Here is a 27,382-nt window from a genome sequence, read left to right on the forward strand (position 1 = left end):
GCGACCGCTACTGTCGCAGGTTCGAATTCTGCCTCGGGCATGGATGTGTGTGATGTCCTTAGGTTAGTTTGGTTTAAGTAGTTCTAAGTTCTAGGGGACTGATGACCTCAGAAGTTAAGTCCCATAGTGCTCAGAGCCATTTGAACCATTTTTTTACGCTCGTCATTGTTTTAATACCGTTCAGATGAAAAAACGGAATAAAATCCTTTGGTAAATTTCCATTCCAGGCATTCAGTGTTAAAAATACGATGGATTATTGGGATTCAAGCAAAATTCCAACAGAATTGGCAATTTATTTTTGTGTGAATTGTTAACCTTTTCTCATTCGAAGAAGCGTCACCATTTATGAGTAACGGCCATACTTCTTTTTTTGACAGATTTAATTTTACTTCTTTTACCACAACACAGTAAAAGTTACACAAATTAATTTTTGCAGCATCTATTGCGACAGAATTCTGAAACAGTGTGTCGCATTAATCAAGTAATTAGCGACCAGAGAGCTCAATAGATTACGGAAGACCTCATTGTGTCGGTTTGCGGTAACATGAAAGAAGAAATTTTATGTTTATTTTCATACGAGGAAACCATTGTATCACTAGCTTTCGATAACTCTTAAGAAATTAGCCACTGGAGAGGAAAAAATAAAATAGAAAGTACAACTTCTGATATATCGCCATAGATAAGAAAGTTCAGTGTGTTTACGAACTGACAAAATACTCTCCTCCTTGTGTGCCATCATTCGCCAAAATCTTGTTTAGATGTCTCAAGCGGTTTAGGAGATGTGAGGGATGTTGTGAATATTTCATTCTCGCGGATGTGAGATCGGTTGTGAACGCTCTAGATAGGATCCATTTTCTCGAGATCGGAGACAGATGGAGACCTTCTCCCAAGTCTAAAGCGGATTAACGACCTTGAGCTGGTACAACAATGACATGCGCTTAAAAAACTCTTTGGCTTGGAACTCCAGATAACATAATAAATAACACATTTGAATCACTTTAACTTGAAAGAAAATTGTGTATCAACACAACTGCTGTCCATACTTCTCTGACTCATTCCAACGAGTAACAGTTCTGTCCTACCTAAACGATTTATGTTCTACACAATAATGCCTCTATAGCTATAAAAATGAGAAACACAGTAACTGAAGTTGGCTTTCTTAACAAATGACGCCATTAAAATTTTATATTCATAAACTATTTAACATTTATTATATTCCTTTTCAAACTTATGCCGGCTAATGAGACGTTGTTACCTTATTCGATCACAAAAACCTGGCAGTAATGTTATCTCTTCATTTATAGGTCTCAACATCAATTTATAGGGGTGAAAATGGAATTTATTCGCGCGTCTATGTACTGTATGAAAAATAAACCACCGAATCAGTAGACAAGCTGGACGGAACTTGGGCTTCGCAAAACTATACGAACAAATAAGTTATCCATAGTACTATTGGGTTGCTGCCTAAGTTCGTACCTTTTTTCCATAAGTTAATAAATACGACAGATATAACAGAGACTATAGACATCAATGATATATTCTCTTGCCTTGTTTGCGACAGTCTTCCAAAGCTTGGGTAACTTTTCGACTACATGATTGTTGAAATCACGTGGTTTTGAGGCGAAGAAATCGTCGAGCCATTTCCGGAGCGCATTTTCATCCGGAAAGAAAGTTCCTTGAGGGATGTTAAAGAACGGAAAACGTGAAAATCTGAGGAGGCAAGATCAGGCGAATAATGTGGACACGAAATGACTTTTCAGCCAACTTCTGTATAGTACTTTTTGTCAGCCTAGCAGTATGCCGTAGGGGAATATCGTGGAACCGCATCACTTGTCTTCCTGGGCGTCTTCAAGACGTCTCAACTGTTGACAATAATTGTCAGCAGTGATGGGTACATCCCGGGGAAGCAATTCGTAGAACACTGCGCCATCGCTGTTCCACCCGATGCACATCATTATCGTTTGTGGTGCGACCAGGTCTGTACGTGGAGTTGGTTCTTTGTTAGGGCTCAACCAGTCATTTCTTTTCCTTGTGTTTGGATAAAGACACCATTTCTCGTCACCAGTAACGACACACGACAGGAGCTGTCTGTGTGGTTCTCGATCCAATTGATGACGAGCAAGCAGAGATACACATATAGCTACATACTGATTTTTGTGATTTTGCTTTAGAGCACAGACCAAAATATTACTCAGTGTTTAGAGCATGCAGTAACCGTAATCCGATTTTTGCAACTACTCCACTGAATGCAAATATCGCGTGATGGTGGAATGATCACAGTTCATTACATCTGCCAACTCTCGAGGACGCTGACATGGATTATTGTGGATTAATGCGTGTGAACTATCTTCATCAATTTCCGAAGGTCTTCTTGAACGTTGCGAGTCACTAATGTCAAAACGATCCTCCTTAAAACGAGAAAATCATTTCCTTGCCTTGCTCTGTCCAGTCGCATTACCCACATCAACGGTGCAAATGATTCTGGATGCCTCCGCTGCTGTCACAATTCCTCTGAACTCAAATAGGAGGATATGTCAGAAATGGTCCAATTTCTCCACTTGACACTTTGGTTTGTAGCGTCCACAGCTCGAATGACGAAATAACACTATGAAAACTTAATTATAGGTGGAGTCACAAACGATGGCGGTCGAGTTTCGGATTGTTCTGCGCATCTACGTCACGCGTTCACCGACAGCCAATGAGCATTCAGCGGCATTCTGAGGGCTCTGCTGTGAAAGTTCTATGCAGTGCGACCATTAAAAGTGATCGTAGCGAGATATTTAGTGCATTTTTCTACTACTTGCTGCGCACTGTCATGACTGAAGGTGATGATGGAGGACATTTCTACACCAACAGACGAGAGACATAATTTGCGGGATACACGTCTTCAACAAACGCACAGCACGTGTATGCGCGAACCGCATCCGTCGTTTGGAACCGGCGACCCTGTCCTTTGTCTCGACCTGCACCAACCGCCACAGTTCGCGGCTCAGCAACAGTGAATTATAAATAAAAAGTGACAATCTATAAATAAACCCAAAGCAACCGAAACGCAACATGTACAACAAAAACGCTACGAACTTACGCTAAACCTAATACAATTTTCCCTAACTAAAAATTGTAATCTGAGGACAGAAGCACGTTGAGTCTCAGGGAAAGGTGTTAGATATGAGAGCCGCCTCCGATTACTCATAAGGACAATTTTAATAAAGAAGTGGTCTGCAGGAGTCTGTTAGAATACTATAACGGAGGGGACATCCAATAACTTTTTCCTTGCTCAACAACAACATTAAATTGCATAAGAGGGCTCGGAAATGTTTGTTATTTGCTTTCTAGAAGAGATCGGGTTTGGGTTCAGAAAATATAACAATGGACACAAATTTCTTATGGAATGAAGGGACATGATCGCCTCGAAAGCTAAATTTTTGCAGACTGGCCAGTTCTAGCATACGGAGAACAACAGGCCTGTGGTTTATCTAGACGAAACTTGGGTTTCGCAAAATCACACGAATAAATACATTTGTCACGACTCAAAGAGAAGTAGTAGCCTGAAAGTAGCTGCCACCTGTACAGTCCAAATCGGTGTTTTGGGTGTGGATGCAGTGATAAAAGAGCCCGTAACAGCTGGTAATCTGTTCGACAGTTAGGGAACACTCTTCGTCCTATCAACGTGGGCTGTCAACAACTTCTGGCTGAAATTTTCTACAAGGTCAAACAGAAATGAGATTTGTCAACTACTTTATTTATCGCTTAGCAGTTTCACACCTGTTTTGTATTTTATGTCGAAATAGCTTTACGTTTACGCTACAAAACGTGTACTGGATGCATCTACAAACTTTGAGAATGTTCATACGTATTTCATTCCAAAAGTATTAGTTTCTGTCTCTATCCACGGGCTGAAGTAAAAATAAAATATATATTCCTCAAAATTTCGTGTAAAATTAGTTTTTACTTCATTTCGCGACGACTGGCAAGATTTTTTTTTGGAAAGTACTCCATCACATTCTACACTTAAAATAGAGGTGGCTCATATTTTTTTGTAACATTTACAATTATAACGAACTGGTAATGCTGTAAGTATCAGAGATAATCTTGACCCGCCTAATTAAAAAAAAACCAAATTAGCAGATGCGAGTAGGAATCGCCCTCTGAGGGTTCCATACCTAACTAATTATTTATACAGACAGTTCATTCACCCTAGAAATCGAATCTCGATTGTTTTTGCTTATTATCTACATTAATATTGGCAAGATATCGGCCAGAGGAATTACAAGACTTTCGAGAATGTTTTAATTATAAGTTTGAAGTCGGATAATTTCACTGTACTGCGAATCCTTGCTTTTTGCCATTTTAATGATTCTAGGTCAACGGGAAGCACCTCGTGGGTTTTAATGAGCGAATATGCGATCATCAATATATGTGACATATGCAGCAGTAATTTTTGGTTGCACTGACTTAGAAGCTCACACGTATTATACTGCCAAGGAATCATAGACCTACGTATATGACAAAAATTGCTTTCACTTAGAAGCTCAAGTTATTTACCCCACTTTAACTTGACACATCTACCCGTTTATGAGGAAAGGGGGTCATAACAGACGGACGGGTAAGACAGATGTTTGTGTAACAAACGACAATTTTTTTCATATGATATAGTTGCTAATTCACAGTTTCCGAATTTTTCTCTTTACTTACTGTGAAACCTTGTTTCTTGCCAAATTTCGTGATTCTAAGTCGACGGCATGTACCCTACAGCGTTTTGATGAGTCAGTTTACAAGTATCAAAATATGTGACATGAATGCCCGTATCTTTTGGTTACATTTACTTATAAGCTTCAATTTTTACACAGCGACCCTTAGTAAGTGACATAAACTTCAGCTTGATACTAACAGTTCGTGAGAAAAAGGTTTTTTAGTAGAGGGACAGACAGACAGACTGACAAAAGAGTTATCCTATAATGGTTTCTTTATTACTGACTGAAGTACGGATCCCTAAAAAGGATATCTTTATTGTAATCGCAGCTCCCAATCCTTCGATAACTGCAGCCACACCTCGTTGTCATTGTATTTTTGTTCTTCATTTCATACTTCTTTTTCGGGCTGTCTGTTCTTTCTTACTGTCACTAATATGACTAACCTTCTCTGAAGTCACTTTGCTACATTGTTCAGTCTAGTTTTTGTTGCGAACACCTTCTTTCACCTTATCTACTTGTCAGTCCTTTTGTTCCACGGCAAGACATTTGTATCTCAACCGTTCATTTTCTTCTATATTTTTTCTAACTTCATTCTTTCCCTTACACATTTCTGCAGCAAGATATTACACTCGTCTTGAAGTTTTAAAACTCCTTCTGGGTCGCTGTACAATCTCATTCCATTTTCGCATCCTCTACCTATTCTGCTTCCACATCCTACCAATTACATGCAGCTAACAATCATTCTTCAGCGTTACTGTTCATCGCCAATGGCTATTCTCGTCCTTGCAGAACTATTTTATCGTGAACCAATGGACTAAGCATATCCACTCTTCCAGGTTTACCCCAAAAACTCGAAAACATGCCGACGCCATTTTCCTCTTCCGATTTTCTTTCATCGTAATACTCTTTACCAATTGTCTCTCCCTAACATCACACTTTCGTACTCAAATCTACTTCTCTCTTATTCTTCTTCAAATATTCAATGCCCAATATGGCGTCCACATCAAGACTTTAGACTCCAGCAACCTTAACATCAAGCCTATCCATTGACATTTCACAGCTTTATCGACCAGTTCAGATTCTCCAACACATTTCTTACAAAATGCATCACAGTTTCATTTTCGGAATGTGTGGTATCTTGCACGACTTAACAGCTACACATTTCTTTAAAGCATCCTTCAAAATTACGCCGCGCGGGGCAGCGTGCGGTCTTGAGCGTCTTGTCACGGTTCGCGCGGCTCCCCCCGTCGAAGGTCCGAGTCCTCCCTCGGGCATGGGTGGGTGTGTTGTCCTGTTGTCCTTAGCGTAAGTTAGATTAAGTAGTGCGGAAGCCTAGGGACCGATGATCTCAGCAGTTTGGTCCCTTAGTCCTTACCACAATTTTTTTCAAAATTACGGTAACCTTCCTCGCTATGTCTATGACCGTCACCAGTTCAATATTGCATAAATTTACCCCAGTTTCAGGACAGAGAACAGATTTCTTCAAAGACAGCTTCTCCTCCAACAAATCTTCTAGAATACCTATCTAGTGCATTTATAAAAAAAGACGTTCTTATCTTTCTACTAAGTTGTTTAGACTCAAAGAATGCTACTTGAACTCTTCCCCTTTAATTCAATCCCTTCTCGCCTTCTATCGTCTTTATACGTAATGTTTCCATTACTCATTCAATCATGACGTAAAATGTCATCGTCAGTGTCTCCAAGTCTGTGTGAATTTGCAGCCGCTTTCTGCAATTTCTTCTCTACTGTCTATTCAGCCATACCTTTTTAAATGTACCACCGGCCGTACAATTAAGTGAACTGAAAAATTTAGCCTTCTCCTTGGACTAAGAAGTTTGTCACCAGAATCTTTCAAAATTTCATTTGGAATTCTTCTGCAGTAAGGCAGCTCTGAGAAATCGACATTGTTTGGAGCGTTGTATATCCATCATACAGTTCCTAACGAAGTCCATTTTCATATCTTCCCTCCAGTTTGATGCGAGTACACTAGTGGATCGATTCACTCATATAACTTGATGAATCTTCCATCGCTGCTGTACGTGAGAAAGCTCTGATGTTTCCAAAATATGTACCCTTCAGCTTCTCTTTCCTCACATCCATTCACTGCGTTTAAATTGTATTCAGTGGTAGTTTTCGAATGATATCTTTCTCTGCCTATAACATGATCTTAACTCACATGTTGTGGTTTCTTCGGATCTTCAATAGTATTTGCAACCACTATAGACTCATTACGGGCAAGTGCTAAATTGCATCCTCGAACCTACTCACCCATTTCTTGTCTTGTGTTTCGTTCAATTTCTCCGTGCATTCGCTCACCTAAGTAAACTACTTGTTTACGAAACCCTCACGTTTGTGACATCGTAAGACCAGATTCTGGATTTGGTTGTTCATTTGAGTCGAATTTTGACTGTGCTGTAGTAACATCAGGGAACACCTGATGAAGACGTCAAGTAATGACGTCGAAATATCGTGTTTGGAAGACGCTGATATCTGGCAGAAAACCCGATTTCCACGAGATGTGCTGTACTAGTTGTGTAGCTGAATCGCTTCTATATCGTATCTTGCAATTCAGCAATCCTTACAACAAGATTATCAAGTCGTTTGTGATGCTCTTCCATCGTGACATTCACATCTTCTTCTTAATTTTCGACGTTGCTGATCAATGCATTTTGCTCGGGAGGTCTCTCTTCTATCGTTTGCTGTAATTGGGTTAAAGTGTAACTTTATTTTTTAATCGCTTCGCCTTGCTTTTGTGCGACTTCACTTTGTTCATTACCCTTTATCTTAATTGTTTTATTGCTTCGCCTTGCTTTCGTGCATGTTGTTCATCTGCTTCGCCTTTTTTGCGATTGACGTTCATCGCCCAGTTTTTTGATTATTTGTAAAACGAATATGAATTATTCGGATGCAGATCTTCCACTTTACATATCGCGCTCCTGTATTGTCTTTATCAATGGTCGTGTGTCTTCAGGTGGCACGGTTGACCGTCCTTTCGTGTGGTGAGTGAGGGACTACATTTTCTGTATTGTCGTCCGAAAGTTCACCTCGGGCAGTCCTCTCCAGTATTAAGAGAAAGTAAACAGGAATGTGCCGGCAAGTAACGGTTTTGGACATCGTATCGCCTCCATCAACGGTGCCTTGTACCTGGCATGGACACCGAAGCTTTCTCCCCAGGATCAGACTGCCACATCATTTCTGTTACGCACCACTCCTTAACAGTTTGTTAATCTGTTTCCGTTGCTCGAAACTGCTATCTGCAAATTATTTTCTAACGTGTCCTTTGCCTCTCAGTTTTGTATTTTCTGTGTTATTTCTGTCGCGTGATCGGCTCTGCCTACTAACTTGACCAGCAAAATCTATTCAAGTATAAAAACATTTAAAAGTGATCAATGTGCAGTTTATCTCACTGTCAAAAGTAATTCCCCTGCACTTAATGTATGTACGAGAGGGGTCCAATAAGAAACGCAACACAATTTTTTCTCAGTTAATTACGGTTAAAAAATACGCACTTTGTTGAGACACATCGTGGAATATTTCCGCTTCAGCCCCTATAGTTTCATGAAGTTCCGATTGATGGCGGCGCTACACGTAGCCTGGAAAATGGCGTATATAACGGAGGTGCATTCCAAAAGGAGAGCTGTCATTGAGTTTCTTTTGGTGGAAAACCAGAATATCGGAGATACTCAAAGGTGCTTACAGAATATCTATGGAGACCTGTCAGTGAACAAAAGAATGGTGAGTCGTTGGGCGAGGCATCTCTCAAAAAAATGTTTCAAATGGCTCTGAGCACTATGGGACTTAACTGCTGAGGTCATCAGTCCCCTAGAACTTAGAACTACTTAAACCTAACTGACCTAAGGACATCACACACATCCATACCCGAGGCAGGATTCGAACCTGCGATCGTAGATGTCGCGCGGTTCCAGACTGTAGCGCCTAGAAGCGCTCGGCCACTCCGCCCTGCGGCATCTCTCATCATCGCAACAAGGTCGCGCTATCCTGTCCGATCCCGTGCGTGCCGTATGACCGCACACAGCTGTGACTCCTGCAATGTTGGAACGTGCGGACTCTGTCGCCCGAGGTGATCGACGGATCGCAATCAGGCACCTCGCTGCAACACTGGAAGACTCAGTAGGTAGTGCTGACACACTCGTCCACCAGTTCACTACTCAAAGGTGTGTGCTTGGCCGCCTAACAGAACACCATAAACAGCAACGAAGGACCATCTGTACGGAATTGCTTGTGTATTGCGAGACTGATTGTGACCTTTTTTTGTCGAACAGACGATGAAACGGGGGTTCATTACTTCGAATTGGAAACAAAACGGCAGTCCTTGAAGTGACGCTATACGCCGACTCCTCCGATGAACAAGATCATAGCCGCACCATAAGCCGGTAAATTCATGGCGACAGCCTCTGGGACTCTGAAGGGCTTATTCTGTTTGATGTCCCACCTCAGGGTGCAACGATCAACTCGGAAGTGTATTGTGCTACCCTCAGGGTCATCATATATAAAATTCCCTTTCATTATAACTGTTTATAATGTTTCTTTTTGTTACGATCCTGGAATAGATAGCCAAGTGCAATATGTCTAATTTTGTCCTCTTACTTTCTCGAACTTTTAAGTGTTACTTTTTAAATATTTGTGTGTGCAATAGATTTTTATATCTGTTCATCTGATGTAATCTAAGTGCAATGAAATGTTAGAGAGAGGCTTGGCGACTTGCAAAGGTTAACCTCGACCACTGAAACACTTCAGTCTTTATCCTGAAACATTATCTTGATGTACTTTCTACTCTGAAGAGGTTCTCTGGTACATACTCACATAATCTGCTCTTTGTTATACAGGGTGTTACAAAAAGGTACGGCCAAACTTTCAGGAAACATTCCTCACACACAAAGAAAGAAAATATGTTATGTGGACATGTGTCCGGAAACGTTTACTTTCCATGTTAGAGCTCATTTTACTACTTCTCTTCAAATCTCATTAATCATGGAATGCCGGCCGAAGTGGCCGTGCGGTTAAAGGCGCTGCAGTCTGGAACCGCAAGACCGCTACGGTCGCAGGTTCGAATCCTGCCTCGGGCATGGATGTTTGTGATGTCCTAAGGTTAGTTAGGTTTAAGTAGTTCTAAGTTCTAGGGGACTAATGACCTCAGCAGTTGAGTCCCATAGTGCTCAGAGACATTTGAACCATTTGAATCATGGAATGGAAACACACAGCAACAGAACGTACCAGCGTGATTTCAAACACTTTGTTACAGGAAATGTTCAAAATGTCCTCCGTTAGCGAGGGTACATGCATCCACCCTCTGTCGCATGGAATACCTGATGCGCTGATGCAGCCCTTGAGAATGGCGTATTGTATCACAGCCGTCCACAATACGAGCACGAAGAGTCTCTACATTTGGTACCGGGGTTGCGTAGACAAGAGCTTTGAAATGCCCCCATAAATGAAAGTCAAGAGGGTTGAGGTCAGGAGAGCGTGGAGGTCATGGAATTGGTCAGCCTCTAACAATCCATCGGTCACTGAATCGTTGAGAAGCGTACGAACACTTCGACTGAAATGTGCAGGAGCTCCATCGTCCATGAACCACATGTTGTGTCGTACTTGTAAAGGCACATGTTCTAGCAGCACAGGTAGAGTATCCCGTATGAAATCATGATAACGTGCTCCATTGAGCGTAGGTGGGAGAACATGGGGCCCAATCAAGACATCACCAACAATGCCTGTCCAAACGTTCACAGAAAATCTGTGTTCATGACGTGACTGTAGAATTGCGTGCGGATTCTCGTCAGCCCACACATGTTGATTGTGAAAATTTACAATTTGATCACGTTGGAATGAAGCCTCATCCGTAAAGAGAACATTTGCACTGAAATGAGGATTGACACATTTTTGGATGAACCATTCGCAGAAGTGTACCCGTGGAGGCCAATCAGCTGCTGATAGTGCCTGCACACGCTGTACATGGTACGGAAACAACTGGTTCTCCTGTAGCACTCTACATACAGTGACGTGGTCAACGTTACCTTGTACAGCAGCAACTTCTCTGACGCGGACACTAGGGTTATCGTCAACTGCACGAAGAATTGCCTCGTCCATTGCAGGTGTCCTCGTCGTTCTAGGTCTTCCCCAGTCGCGAGTCATAGGCTGGAATGTTCCGTACTCCCTAAGACGCCGATCAGTTGCTTCGTACGTCTTCCTGTCGGGACACCTTCGTTCTGGAAATCTGTCTCGATACAAACTTACCGCGCCAGGGCTATTGCCCCGTGCTAATCCATACATCAAATGGGCATCTGCCAACTCCGCATTTGTAAACATTGCACTGACTGCAAAACCACGTTCCTGATGAACACTAACCTGTTGATGCTACGTACAGATGTGCTCGATGCTAGTACTGTAGAGCAATGAGTCACATGTCAACACAAGCACCGAAGTCAACATTACCTTCCTTCAATTGGGCCAACTGGCGGTGAATCGAGGAAGTACAGTACATACTGACGAAACTAAAATGAGCTCTAACATGGAAATTAAGCGTTCCCGGACACATGTCCACATAACATATTTTCTTTATTTGTGTGTGCGGAATGTTTCCTGAAAGTTTGGCCGTACCTTTTTGTAACACCCTGTAGATAAGATGATTGTGAGCGCAACCTGAGAGTATCAGTCTTTTCTTGATTCGTCTGTAAGTGATTAAATGAAGTAATAGACCTACAATTATTCCTACTGAGTTGTGACATTATTTCCAGTTTGTTATCGGTACCGTTGTCATAGAACCTTACCGTTGATTCCAACACGTTATTTCACTCTTTTCACCACTTCGTTAAAATAAAACTGTTACGATAATTTTCTAGCTCAATAGAGAGAGTGGTTCATGGTGTGGGTTCCTGGTATCATGTCCTAGTTCATCAACCACGGGCAACGTATGGGTGGCCAAGTAAGTAGTCCTGACAGTCGGGATACCAGTTACTTTGGAATAAGGCTTGGCATATCAGACATATTCCGAGTCGTGGCAACCTTTGCGCTCAGACGGCAAAGACTACCGAATCCACCGGTTAGTCCCTCAACCGTTAGGGGTAAAATTCAATGGGACCCGGGGCAAGTAAGGCTAGCAACCTGCTTCCCTGGTACTATAAATATGATGCTGGCGACAATCAGAGCAAAATGCCTCGGACCTTTGGAGGTGACGGAGTCCCACCTCTAATTGACAAACCAGGGACTCCTAAGATACGACTCGGCAAACGAATGGTAACGAGATGGGGAGCTATTAATATCAATGGGGGCTACTCTGGGAAGAAGGTAGAGCTGGCAGAGGCTGAAAGTAAGATGGGATTGGACGTTTTAGCTGTTAGTGACATTCGGGTAAGGGGTGAGAAAGAAGAGGAAGTGGGAGAATACAAGGTCTACCTGTCAGGAGTCAAAGCAGGAATAGCACAATGGGGTGTAGGGCTTTACATCAACAAAGAAATGGAACCCAGTGTAGTTGCAATAAAGTGTGTAAACGAACGACTGATGTGGATAGATTTGACAGCGTCTAGCAAGAAAATTAGGATTGTGTCAGTATATTCGCATTGTGAAGGGACAGACCAAGATAAGATGGATAGTTTTTATGACGCACTCAGTGATGTAGTTGTTAGAATAAAGGACAATGACAGTGTCCTGCTTATGGGTGATTTTAATGCCAGGATTGTAAATCGAACAGAAGGGTATAAAAAGGTTATGGGTAAATGTGGAGAGGATATGGAGGCCAACAGGAACGGGAAAAAGCTCTTGGATTCCTGTGCCAGTATGGGCTTAGTAATCACAAACTCCTTTTTTAAACATAAGAACATTCACCGGTATACTTGGGAAGGCAGGGGAACCAGATCTGTCATTGACTATATAATAACAGATCAGGAATTCAGGAAGGCTGTGAGGGACACACGTGTATTCAGGGGATTCTTTGATGACACTGATCACTATTTAATCTGCAGTGAAATTGGCATTATGAGGCCGAAAGTGCAGGAGGTCAGGTCCATGTGTAGGAGGATAAGAGTGGAGAAACTTCAGGATAAGGAAGTCAGACACAAGTACATAACAGTGATCTCAGAAAGGTACTAGTTAGTTGAATGTAGTCAATTGCAGTCACCGTAAGAGGAATGGACAAGGTACAGGGACACAGTACTAGAAGTGGCGAAAGAATGTCTTGGAACAGTAGTCTGTAAAGGTAGGATGAAGCAAACAGCTTGGTGGAATGACACAGTCAAGGCAGCCTGTAAAAGGAAAAAGAAGGCATATCAAAAATGGCTACATACTAGAACTCAGGTAGACAGAGAAAGTTATGTTGAAGAAAGAAACAAAGCCAAACAGATAATTGCAGCATTCAAGAAGAAATCTTGGGAAGACTTTGGAAACAGGTTGGAGACCTTGGGTCAAGCTGCTGAAAAACCATTCTGGAGTGTAATTAGCAGTCTCCGAAAGGGAGGTAAGAAGGAAATGAGAAGTCTTTTGGACAGGTCAGGAAAACTGCTGGTGAATCCTGTTGATGCCTTGGGCAGATGGAGGGAATATTTTGAAGAGTTGCTCAATGTAGGTGAAAATACGATCAGTAATGTTTCAGATTTCGATGTACAATGGGACAGGAATGATGATGGAAATATGATAACATTTGAGGAAGTGGAGTAAATGGTCAGTAGATTGCAGTGCAATAAAGCGGCTGGGGTGGATGAAATTAAGTCGGAACTCATCAAATGCAGTGGAATGTCTGGTCTTAAATGGCTACACAGGATAATTGAAATGGCGTGGGAGTCGGGACAGGTTCCATCAGACTGGACGAAAGCAGTAATCACACCAACCTTCAAACATGGAAACAGAAAAGATTGTAACAACTACATACGTATATCTTTGATCAGCGTTGTGGGTAAAATCTTCTCAGGCATTGTTGAAAGGAAAGTGCGAATATTAGTTGAGGACAAATTGGATGAAAATCAGTGTGGGTTTAGGCCTCTTAGAGGGGGTCAGGACCAGATCTTTAGCTTACGGCAAATAATGGAGAAGTGTTACGAGTGGAACAGAAAATTGTATCTATGTTTTATAGACCTAGAAAAGGCATATGACTGGGTTCCTAGGAGGAAGTTATTGTCTGTTCTACGTGATTATGGAATAGGAGGCAAACTTTTGCAAGCAATTAAAGGTCTTTACATAGATAGTCAGGCAGCAGTTAGAGTTGATGGTAAATTGAGTTCATGGTTCAGAGCAGTTTCAGGGGTAAGACAAGGCTGCAACCTGTCTCCACTGTTGTTCATATTATTTATGGATCATATGTTGAAAACAATAGACTGGCTGGGTGAGATTAAGATATGTGAACACAAAATAAGCAGTCTCGCATATGCGGATGACTCAGTTGTGAGGGCACATTCGATTTAAAGTTTGCAAAGTAATATTTCAAAGCTAGATCAGAAATGTAAGGACTATGGTATGAAGATTAGCATCTCCAAAACGAAAGTAATGTCACTGGGAAAGAGATATAAACGGATTGAGTGCCAAATAGGAAGAACAAAGTTAGAACAGATGGACGGTTTCAAGTACTTAGGATGCATATTCTCACAGGATGGCAACATAGTGAAAGAACTGGAAGCGAGGTGTAGCAAAGCTAATGCAGTGAGCGATCAGCTACGATCTACTCTCTTCTGCAAGAAGGAAGTCAGTACCAAGACTAAGTTATATGTGCACCGTTCAATCTTTCGACCATCTTTGTTGTATGGGAGCGAAAGCTGGGTGGACTCAGGTTGCCTTATCAATAAGGTTGAGGTTACGGATATGAAAGTAGCTAGGATGATTGCAGGTACTAGTAGATGGGAAAAATGGCAGGAGTGTGTGCACAATGAGGAAATCAGAGAAAAACTGGGAATGAACTCCATAGATGTAGCAGTCAGGGCGAACAGGCTTAGATGGTGGGGTCATGTTACACGCATGGGAGAAGCATGGTTACCCAAGAGACTCATGGGTTCAGCAGTAGAGGGTAGGAGGAGTCGGGGTAGACCAAGGAGAAAGTACCTGGATTCGGTTAAGAACGATTTTGAAGTAATAGGCTTAACATCAGAAGAGGCACCAATGTTAGCACTGAATAGGGCATCATGGAGGAATTTTATAAGGGGGACTATGCTCCAGACTGAACGCTGAAAGGCATAATCAGTCTTAAATGATGATGATGATGATGATGATGATGATGATGATGGTAGAAACGCCGATCTTATGTCTCCTGTAGTCTGTCTAAAACTGTTAATCGTCTCAATATTTGTACAACCTTCGCATACCTTTTCCCATCCTTCACTGTCGCGTGCATTACTCTCGACTTCCTAAGCTCCTCCTTGCACTCTCACTGACGACGCTGCTCCCTCCAGCAATTTCAACAACTCTACGTCGCAAGTTACGCTTTTCGCCGATTGTGCCACATGGCTTAACAAAGTTTTCCGATGAATATGATTTTCGTCCAAACTCTTTCCTTTTATTACCGTACTTTTTCTAAACAAATTGCGACATAAAATTGAGGCAGACTCCACAGGGCATTTAAATATTCACTTATCTACACAGAAATTTTAATTACGTATCCATAAATAAAATTGTAAGGTGACATCGAAGATTTCCAAAGTTACGATCTCGTTTCACAAGGAGCAGCCTGAGTGTAGTTTTTGGGCCATTTCGCAAGCTCGTTTAGGCAGTTGATGGGCTAGTGTCCGATCTCCTCCGCAGAAAATACGACATACAAACAGTTTAAGTTCTATGACACACAGAACAAAGTTAACAAGATTCACAGACATACTGGCACACGTCTTCCCTCCCTTCTACTAGCTTGGCGACAGTGGCTTTAGGAAGGGCACCCGATCAAAAAGTTAAAAAAAAAATCCTGAAAATCCTTGTCTTAGAAACAATAGATGCTAAGGAAAAGAAAAACAAATCACAATGTTCCAGCTACAACCAGGGAATAGTTTCCATGTAAAATACTTCGCATTATTGTAGCAGAAGTATTTTATTAACTGTGGTATCGATAGTTCCGATGCCACAACGTATGTGCACGCTCGTACGTTGGCACTACGAGAGCGGACGAACTACGCCGTTCACAGCGCCCCCTAGCTGACGCTGTGAAGCTTAACGAGCGCCGCTCTACTTTCTGCCCAGTTCATCAAGAGCAGACGACCTAGCAACTTCGCTTCTACTTTTAAGGGGACTAGCCATTTAGACTTTGCTTTTGTAAGTTCTAGTAACTGTTAGCTTTGGCTTCGCTCCTACGTGCTCATCTGTACCAAAAGTTAAGTAGTATGTTTGTATATGTTTATACACCAGTAAAGGTGCTTTAACTTTACTTGCAGTGCCGAAGTGCTTTACCTCACCTGCTCCTACTCGCTTCGTTCATTCAGCCTAATATGCAGATCTCAGGAGCTGACCCACGCGCCGCCTTCCAGGCGGGATACAAAAGTAACTTTAAATAATTATTTTCAATTTATCTTATTTTTTATTAAGAAAATAATGTATTCATGCTTCCTTCAATAAACAGCAATTTGTTCTACATGTTTCGTGATTAAACGAGTATGATGATAACTGTGAATTGGTAAATTTACTGTAAGAGCCTATTCTCTATTATTTTTCATGTTCTTCACAGTCATTTTGAACATGTTTAACTCCAAATACTGTAGTGTGTAATTTTGTTGGTTTTGTGCCCTATGTAGAAGTATATCCACAAATATCTAGATGGTTATTCATTGCTGACAGCCACAGGCAACGATACACAAAAATGAATGCAAAATTTCTGGACTTCATTTTTCTATAGTAAAAGGTGTCCCATGCAGAATGTAACTTTGGAAATCCTCGGCGCCACTGAACTTTGCACAGCTTTCATCTGTTTTCTTTGTGATTAGTAATAGAGTGCTTCCTGATGGGAAAGCGTGTTGTCATCCTGAAAACTTACTACAAATGTTGCGAATGTTGTGCAGGAACTATTCACAGACTCCGTGGAACGTTTGGTCGATATAAGACACTGTATAAAATGTCGAGACTGATTGCTAAATTGCAGAACTGTTTTGTCACGAGCCAATGAACTAGTGATATCGATTTCATTTTCCTCTTCCAGCTTTCTTCACATCACATTACTCTTTTCCAGTCGTCAGTCGCTAACTTCACCGTTTCACATTCAAATCTATTCCTCTCTTATTCTTCTTTAAATATTCAACTCCCTGTATTACAATATTAAGACCTTCCATTACCAGTAACCTTAACATCAAGTCTATCCTTTGATAATCCACATTTATATCGAGCTGCTCTGTTACTCTAACACATATCTTCCAAAATGCACCTCTCAGTCTTACTTTCGAAATAGCTACTATCTTACATGACTTAACAACTTCACACTTCTTCAAAGCATCCTTGAAAATTAGCGTTGCCTCATTCGCCGTGTCTATAACCATCACCAGTTCAACAATGCCAAAATTTACCCAGTTTCACTGCAGGGAACAGATTTCTTCAAAGTTTGATTCTCTTCCAACAAATATTCTCGAATGTTTCCCCCTACGTATTGTATTTATTTTTAAGAAAGTGTTTCTCTCTTTCTGCTACGGTATTTAAGACTCCAGGAATGCTACATAAACTCTTTTACTTTACTTCAAAAATTTCTCGATGTCTATCGCCTTTATAAGTCGTCTTTGCGGTACTCATTCGTTCATGACACAAAGTATCATCATTAACACCTCCTTGTCTATTTTCTGTTCAATGCTTGAATGGAATCCGAAATAAGCTCACTGAGCTTTATCTGGCCAATTTCCGTCTCTTTTATTTGTAATCAGTAATGGAGTGCTTCATGGCGGAACACCGTGTTGTCATAGTAAAAACGTATTACATATATGGTGAATATTGTGAAGAGACTGTTCACAGACTACGCTTCAACGTTTGGTCAACATAATGCACTGAACAAGTTGAATATGATGAAACTGATGGTTAAGTATAAGAAAGACTGTGGACATTAAACCTTCCACGTGCCCTCGTCTTAGTCGTTCTGTGGAAAACATCGGTATCGTGAATGATAATATTATTGTAAACCCACTGGAATCTATTCGTTGACGTTCACGATGTTCGTACCGGTATTGAACAAACAAAGCTTATGCAATTTTGATGAAAATTTTCAGCAACTGTCAAATTTCCAGCAAGTTGCAATAAACTTTTTTCGTAATTCGCAGAAGCTACCTCCGGCAACTGACGAAACTTGTGGACGTCAACCTGCTAGGGATGTATCCAGATCAAATAAATCGCAGAACTTGGTTGTTTACTTTCTAGTGGAAACACGTCTGAAGACACCCTCCCCACCCCCCACCCCCCCTGACCACTAGTCCGCCCGGCTAGCCGCGCGATCTAACGCGCTGCTTCCCAAGCGTGAAGGAGTGCCTGGCCCCCGGCAGTAATTCGCCCGGCGAATTAGTGTCGAGGTCCGGTGTGCCGGCCAGCCTGTGGATGGTTTTTGGGCGGTATTCCATCTGCCTCGGCGAATGCGAGATGGTTCCCCTTATTCTGCCTCAGTTATAACTCTATCGGCTATTGCTGCGCAAACACACGTACACCATAATTATTCTACCACGCAAACATTTGGGGCTGCACTCGTCTGGTATGAGACGTTCCCTAGGGGTGGAAGGGTGTGGTGGGGGTGGGTCGGGGGGGTGGGGGGAGCGAACCACACAGTAACCCTGGATTCGGTGTGGGGTAGCGGTGGGGTGGGTGGACTGCTGTGACCTGTTGTGGGGTTGTGTTGTGAACCACTGAGGGCTACGGCGGGACGAAGCTTCTCCGTCATTTCTAGGTCCCCGGTTTAATACATACATACATATATGCCCCTGACCTAGCGGAGCTGTTTATAAACCAAGGATGCCGCTCGGAACGGCTGCAGTGCAGACGGTAGGAAGGAACGAGTGCGTTACGGAGCTATCTGTGCGTCAAACAATTGGTGCGTTTAATGTTAATCTTAATTTCCGATGCATCACTTCCTTCTCTTGTGTACGGACGTTGATGCTGATCGCTTAGAACTGCTGTATTATCATTGTGGATTTTTATGTTGTGACATTGTTCGCGTCTAAAATTTTTTCAACTTAGTATTTTTGTGTGAATGATTTGTACATCGTATATTGTCTTGCGATACAAATTTTTGTATTACGAATTAGTATGGATTACCTTTGTGCTTATAATTTTTTATGAGATCATGTTACGATGGGCAAGTCGTAACGCAACAAAAAAGTTCGACCACTGTCTTGTGACTGTTATTAGCAATCTATCAGCATTGGTTGGAATTTTTATAATTATCTCTCCTCAACTAGAGCAACCAATGACCGTGTTATTGCTCTTGCTGTCTGGGTGCAAAGAGACTTGCTGTGAGTAGAGGTGCATGGCTGGGCTGAGGGCTTTTGTTTCCCATAGCGAGGACATATTTTCAGATGGTACAGTTGTTCAACTGTTGTTGCTGTCCAATGCTGAACAACAAATGATGTTCGGGCATGATGGTTTGTCCGTCCTCCGTTACCCGCAAGAGTTGATGACGACCCCTGTTGTCAAAACTTACGAATACGCTGGTTGAGTTTGGTCGCAGCGGTTTCTTCTTTTATCGAGGTACTTATGATATATCCTCTCCACAGTGCCACATAGTGGAAACTGTGCCTGTTGGAAGTGTCCCATGCGTGGAGAGTCTTGGTTACTCTAATGATTGAATTATTATTAAAAGAGGAAAGTCATGAAACCGACGATAGGCTGTACCGATACGAAACGGCATAGAGGTACACAAGATCGTCACTTGCCAGAAATTAGTCAACAGAAAGTAGAACAAACGTTAATAACAGTCAGTACCACGTAACGTTCATCGAACAAAAACTTTTATGAGGAATATCATATCTTCAGTAAGAATTCCGTCAATTTTTTTCTTCTGTTTACTTCATTTAATGGCTTCACAGAAATACAGCAGCATGATTACGTTTTTGAATTTTCTAAATGGCAGCATTAATCCACAATTAGTTGAATTCTTGTTACAACAATTTCGGCTGTTTGACAATTTTGAAACGCTTGAACCGAAGCAAGTTTCGTCAGCAGGTAGGTTTGTGCAAATTACATGGCGTAAAAAAAGTAATCATTTTGAGAAACCGTAACTGCTCAAGGAATAATCAAGCGCCAATCTTTTTCAAAACACAGTCATAGGACGACATAATACAACGGTTATGTACTGAGTCATCTCAACAGACAGATGAATTACTGCAGTAACGCAAGTAAAGGTAACAAATTCAGGAAATACGGAACCATTTTGTCATTTAGAAGACGGTTAATTTAGTTAAGTAGCGGTAAGTGTGTATGATTTCTTGCTAGCAATGTGTAAATACCAACTTGGCGGGTAATCTTGACTTCATGGCGTTCTTTCCATGTACGAATTAAGTGCCCACTGAGATTTGTCGATAACGGGGACAGTTCCAGATGCCGAAAAATGGCGCTGAGCACTATGGGACTTAACATACGAGGTCATCAGTACCCTAGAACTTAGAACTACTTAAACCTAACTAACCTAAGGACATCATACACAACCATGCCCGAGGCAGGATTCGAACCTGCGACCGTAGCGGTCGCGTGGTTCTAGACTGAAGCGCCTAGAACCGATCGGCCACACTGGCCGGCCCAGATGGAGAAGTGTAACTGCTGAAGGACCCGTCTCCTGGAGTGAAGACTATCCACATGAAAGCAACAGTGAAACGACTTACATATTCCTGGGTGCACGGCATGCTGCTCTTGATAATTGACCGATGTTACTGGCTATACACTGATCAGAAAAAACATTATGACCAGTTACCTTATAGCCGATACGTAAAATTTGCCACGCATTACAGCGGTGACGCGTCGTGCCACGGAAGCAATGAGGCCTAGGTAGGTCGCTAGAGGAAGTTGAGGTGATGGGCTCTGACGCCACGTTCCGTCACATCCGATATGTTTTTGACCCGGTTCAGATCTAACGAGGAGGCGGACCAGCATATCAACTGGAATTCGCCACTGTGTTCCTTGAACCACTGTCTCACACTCCTGGCCTTGGGACACGGCGCATTGTCTTATTGAAAAATGCCACTGCATAGAGAAACACGATCGTCATGGAGGAGTGTACATGATCTGCAACCAGTCTAAGATACTTCTTGACCATCATGGTGCGCTGCACGAGCTCCACTGGACTCAGGGATGCCCACATGAATGTTCCCCAGAGCATAATGGAGCTGCCGCCGACTTGTCTCCGTCCCGCAGTACAGGTATCGAAGGGCTGCTCCCCTGGAAGACGACAGATTCGTGCCCTACCCTCGGCATGATGAAGACGATATCGGGGTTCAGCAGACTCTACAACGCTCTGCCACAGCGCCAACGTCCAGTGCCGGTGGTCAGGTGCCCACTTCATCGTAGTTGCCGATGTTCAAAACGGTTCAAATGGCTCTGAGCACTATGGGACTTAACTTCTGAGGTCATCAGTCCCCTAGAGCTTAGAACTACTTAAACCTAACTAGCCTAAGGACATCACACACATCCATGCCCGAGGCAGGACTCGAACCTGCGACTGTAGCACCAGCGCGGTTCCGGACTGAAGCGCCTAGGACCGCTCGGCTACAGCGACCGGCAGTTGCTGATGTCGTAGTGTTGACATTGGCACATGCATGGGTCGTCGGTTGCGGAAGCCCATCATTAGGAGTGTTCAGACACACTTGTACTCTGCCCAGCATTAAATCCTGACGTTAATTCTGCCACAGTTCGCCGCCTGTCCCGTTTTACCGGTCTGCCCAGCCTACAACGTCCGACATATATAATGAGGTGTGGCCGCCCAAAACCACGACATCTGGACATGGTATCACCTTGGATTCACCTCGTGTTGAAAACACTCACCACAGCACTCCTCGAACGGCCGACAAGTGATGCAGTTTCCGAAATGCTCGTGCCAAGCCTCCAGGCCATCACAATCTGCCTCTAGTCAAACTCAGACAGATCGCGCATATTCCCCATTCTACACACGGCCAATACGCTTACTGATACTCCACGCACCGTGCGTGTGTCTGACTATTTAGTAGGCGTTCCTCGCCAAATGACGCTGCTATAACCTGGACGGGTTTATATCCATAATAGGTCGGTGGTCGTAATGTTCTGGCTGATTCGTGTAGTCTCCACAGTAATTCAACGAAGCATTCCGCAGTAATTCGTATCTCTCCTTAAATTACGGAGTAACAAATGTTGATACAAGAACTCATCGGAGGGACATTTACCGTTAGGCACAGCCGGCCGATGTGGCCGAGCGGTTCTAGGCGCTTCAGTCTGGAACCGCGTGACCGCTACGGTCGCATGTTCGAATCCTGCCTCGGGCATGGATGTGTGTGATGTCCTTAGGTTAGTTAGGTTTAGGTAGTTCTAAGTTCTAGGGGACTGATGACCTCAGATGTTAAGTCCCATAGGGCTCAGAGCCATTTTTCGAACTGTTAGGCATGCAGACTACAACATTCACGAACGATTACCGGAGCAGTCCAGACTGTTACTCGGTAGTGTCAGTACTTCGAGAATTACAAAAAGAAAGAGAGAGAGAGAGAGAGAGCAGGTTTATACGACGTTCCTGAAAAGGTCAGTTTAATTAGCATTGAAATCAGACAATCAGGCCCTTGTGCCCCCAAATTCAAGTGGACCGCAATATACAGTTTGTGTTAATTGTTCTCATAACGTAGATGATAGCACACGAGACTGTTCAGCCTTTGGCTGGGATTCGATCCCAGGACCAGTTTTTGTATCGCTCTCTTGTTCGGTTTTAGGAAAGGAAACGAACACCGGCGACACCGTATTATGGCTGGCCGCTTGAATTTGCGTACTCAACAGACTGATTGGCTAATTTAAACGCTAGTTAACTTGGAAACGACACAACGTTCGATTTTTTTTCTTAAGAATTGTTTCGCAGCATACCCTACTCTTCAACACCTATACAAGCTTTTCGGTATGTTTCTGATCACCCTGCGTATTGAACACCGCCGACATGTTTTCGTAGGAGATAGCTGTGATCTTGTTTTATGATTTTATGGAAAAATCAGTCTATACACATATTTTTTTATTGTAATTGCTGGTTTCACTAGATCAGAAATAGAGGACGCTGGTTATCATCGCGTCACATGGTGCGCATCGTTACAACTGCAAGAAAACAACCTATATGTGTGACTTACATAGTTCTGGTACACATCTTGTGTGACACTGTGGGGTGCTGTTGAGGCAGAATGTAGGAACTTGTAGTGTGACAATTGAGTCACAAACAGAACATTGCGGCCACTTTGTACCGAAGACACCGGAGGATGATAATTCATTCTCAACAAAGTAAACCTGTTTTCCAACATAAAATTGGTGCAAGTTTCTTCTGCTCTTCACGCGTGTACAGTATTTTATTGTTGCGGAAGTTCACACCAAAACAAACAACGTTTTCTATCACCAGTAACAACGTATTTCTCAAGCAACCATTTGTGCTGTCCTCAAGGTAGCCAGTAACTGACAAGTTCATACCTAGAACTAACTGCAACGAGAGCGACACTTGTATTTTGTAAGAATCTCTGCTTTGCGCACCCCAACAACTATCACAAGAACGACATTATGTAGGCGTTCCAGACTGAAAGTGTGATGGATGTTCGAAAACATTTATTCATCACTCATTCAAGAAGCAATCGAATAGCATGGAAGTATGACCATTCATTATTTTACATATTTTCTGCAAGCAAGATGGTACAGGTAACAGAAAGGAAGATATTCGTTCCAGACAGTTTTGGTTTACAACGAAGAATCATTGGACCAAACACGGTTGATGTACTTCACGACCTTGCGGACTGGGTCATTAGCTGCGGCCTGTGCGACAAGCGTATCTGTGATAGGAAAAACCTAGAGAGCAGGTAAACACTTCCAGTCTGCAAACAGATCAGTTTCTGGGAATCAATGTCCGGACTGAGGTCGGTGGGGGAAGTAGCCCTGTTGTCTTGTCTTCGCACGTTAATCAACAACATGTTTCACTTATTATTTAAAGGTTGCTTGAGATACACGTCCCATATCCTATTAAGATAATATTTGCAATCATACGTCCACACAAAGAATTTATCCGGCTTTGGAATAGGATAAGAGTATATTTCTGACTGCTCATTAGTAGTATGTCAATAACAATCAGATAGAGGCCGACAGTGTCCGATTACGAGATTAGTAGTGAATATCTGGAGCACGACGCACCGTATGAGTATTTAAGGGTAATAGACATCGATATGAAACGGTGGCAGTAGTAAAGAAAGAGAATGAAGATTTAAAATTGTAGTTCAAAGAGATCTATCAAAAGTGCGCTGCACCTGTATATTAGACGCTAGTGCAGTGGTCGTGAAACGTTTTTACAGAAGAGCCAATATTGACATTGTAGGCCAACACCTCGGGCTACGTAGATGGCGGGGTCCCGATGGGGAGTAGGGGTGACAGAAATGTGGGTGAAGGGGTGACAACTCAAAGGGGAACTGAATTCACCAAATCATCGTTATTGATAGAAACTTACCAATTACACGTTTTTAATTTACTTATTATAAGATACCATTTCTTGGGGGTATTTTCGTCCCGGCGTTACAGCTACAAGAAAATTTGTGTTTTCTCGCCAGACGCGTTTCGCTTTCTTGTAAAGCACCATCAGTGGCTGTAATGAAAGATATTCACCATCTGATTTGTTTTTTAGATCGAAAAACAGATCAGTAACAATTTGCTGGTTTTTACTTTTTCTGCTTGGTTTCCGCCGTCATCAGTAAATGCTGTCTGCTAACATGTCTTTGGTGTTTTTCTTCATTAGACACTGATACTTATAGTCCAACTTTTCGGTGCTCTGCAAAACTATGCATTCCTTGCGTTTTACACAACACACATTTTCGTATAGCTGTTTATTTTTAAACTTTCAAGCGTATATCACAGTCTAACGTAACAGTCGCGACACTTCGCCTCGATTTTGTTGCCTACTGCACTAGCAATGCGCTAAGCAGCCAACAAGCAAAACTGTTGAGCTCAGCAAGATTGTGAAAGTGAAAGCGAATAGCAGTTGTTTATTTTGGTTTGTGGAATGATTTTTACGAACGGGAGCGTCTGCAGCGCAGTAAATTGCAGCAACAACAAGAAGACACCGCATATGTCTTATTTTTGGTTCCCTAAGGACCCTGAGAGATATGTAAAATCAGGTTCCTAAACTGTATCGTCAGGATTCGCTTGCAGACTACATGTGTATTAATGATTAATGTTTCCTTTTAGGAGCAGAAAATGGCTAGTGAATAGCAGACAATGGGACCTTATGAGAAAAGACCCTGTTTACCTTTATAATAATGTTGCGTTTTGTTCAATACAGTTCGAAGAAAAGCAGTTCATGAACGCAGACAATAATAAACTCGTGAGGAACGCAGTACCCACACTGTTTGACATCATAAACAAGCCACCTCAACTGTCGATGAAGAGCAAACTGCCACGAAGGTCCGACAATACGTCTAAAGCTGTAAAACAGTCCTATGGCACAGAAGCAGCCAGTTCAACTCTCCATATGTCAGTGCCAGATTCATCTGAATCGTCAATGCAGACCTGCTTTGAGGATGAAGTGGTTAGATTGAGTACAATTATTCTTGTCTTGCAAAAGCGTGTGAAGTATCAGAATGTGCAGACCGATAGACTTCGTGCGAAACTGTTATCGGAGAAAGTAAGTGACTATCGCTTTTAAGTACAGACAGCAACAGAAAGGATCAAGTGAAGGAGGACAAACAAATTTTGAAGACCATAGGATCTCAAAATTAAAAAAAAAAATGCTGTTCACTTCTTGTTAAGTCAGATCAGCACCCCATCGAAAGAAAAACGTGCAGCAAGATTGAAAGACAAAAATAAGCTGCTTGCTCTAAATTTATTATACTACAGCACTCAGGCATACAGGATTTTTTTCACAATGTTTTATGCTTCCGTCAGTGTGTACATTACAGAGGTATGTGGAAGGCATACAAATAAAGTATTGGATAAGTAATAATATCTTCCACCTTCTAAAGCAGAAGGTACAGCATTTCTATGATACTGATAAGCTAGTGAATGTGTCATTGGATGAAATGTCGCTAATGACAAATTTAACATACAGTATTATAACAGTACTTCTGGCAGTATTAGCTTTGGGGACTTGGCGGTTAACACGCACAGCTAAAATTGCCAATGTGTGTTGGTGATAATGATTAACGGTATTTTTCATGTTTGAAGCAACCATTACTATACCATTTTTGTAAAGGAACACTGGGAGCTATCCATTTGACTGCTATATTTTATGAAGTAGTCAAAGGACTTTAAGAAATTGGGTTGGTTGTGAAGACTTGTGTGACTGACTAGGGTTCAAATTTTGGTGAATGGAGAAATAGACTAGGAACTACACAAGACACTCCAAGTTTGAAATATGAGGGGCAGAAGATTTATTTGTTAAAGAACATCAAGAACAATCTGTATAGATATGACTTAATTTATACATCAAATGATGGTTTTATTGGTACGGCTTCTTGGGAGGTCATTTCCCAGTTCTTTTCAAATAACTTGCACAGAAAATACAAGTTAGCTACTAAGCTCACTAAAAAACTGTAGAGCTGCCAGCTTTTTCAAAAATGAAGGTGGTATTACAGTTCGAGTGTGAAGTAACACAGTGGCCACTGGTACTCGAACACTTGTTTTTTTGTGGTAGTACGCCTTTATCAGCAATTAGTATTTCAGAATTTTGTCATAAAGTTAATGGCATTTTTTATATCTTTAACGCATACACTGTCAAAGGGCATCTGCCTTTAAGAAATTGTAGCAGAACTGATTCAGAGCATCTGATGTTGTACTTATGATGAAGCCATGGATTCACTCTTGGAAATTTGTAGACTGTGATGGGAGAGATTGCTCCATGAGGATAAAATATGTGAAGAGGCTTCTAAGTAATATATGTGCATTGGAAATGCTTGCTGATGTGGTATTGAGTGGAATCAAGTTGTACTTATTCTCACATAAAGTTAACCAAGACACATTAGAAAACTTTTTTTCGACTGTAATGCAGAAATATGGTTTTTACAGTAATCCATTTCCAAAGCAGTTTTTTGCTGCATTTAACAACTGTACATTAACTTGATAAACTTTCTCAGTGCGACAAGCAGTAATTGTGAAGGAAATGACTGCTCACACATTACAGGTCTCACCGCTGTTATGCGGAAGAAAGCTACCAAATAAGGAAGTTCCAGCGGACCTCGGAGAACAAAACAGGATGAGATACGTGTTTGGCTACATTTTGAAGAAACTTTTGTCTTTACGTGATTGTGCCAAATGCAGGACTCTGCTTGTAGACAACAGCCAGGACTCAGATGCAAATGACAAATTTTATTGCCATTAAAAAGTTGTGAAGATAATTTTGGAAGTTTGGTTATTTGCAGTGGAAAATGTTAGTTTATTTTTGAGGGATTGTGAAGATCGGATGGCTTCGGTTTTCGATGCAAATGTTCACAAGAAAAACTGTGGTGCATTATTTGTGGACCTGTTGATGGGTATCCCAAATTTTGCTCTTGGATGTAGTGGAGAAACTAAGCTGCTGTTGACCAGCTTATTTGTCCAAGTGAGACTCTTTTACCTCCTTAAATATTGGAAGCAAGACT

This window comes from Schistocerca piceifrons, chromosome 8 (genome assembly GCF_021461385.2).
Source record: "Schistocerca piceifrons isolate TAMUIC-IGC-003096 chromosome 8, iqSchPice1.1, whole genome shotgun sequence".
Lineage (NCBI taxonomy): Eukaryota > Metazoa > Arthropoda > Insecta > Orthoptera > Acrididae > Schistocerca > Schistocerca piceifrons.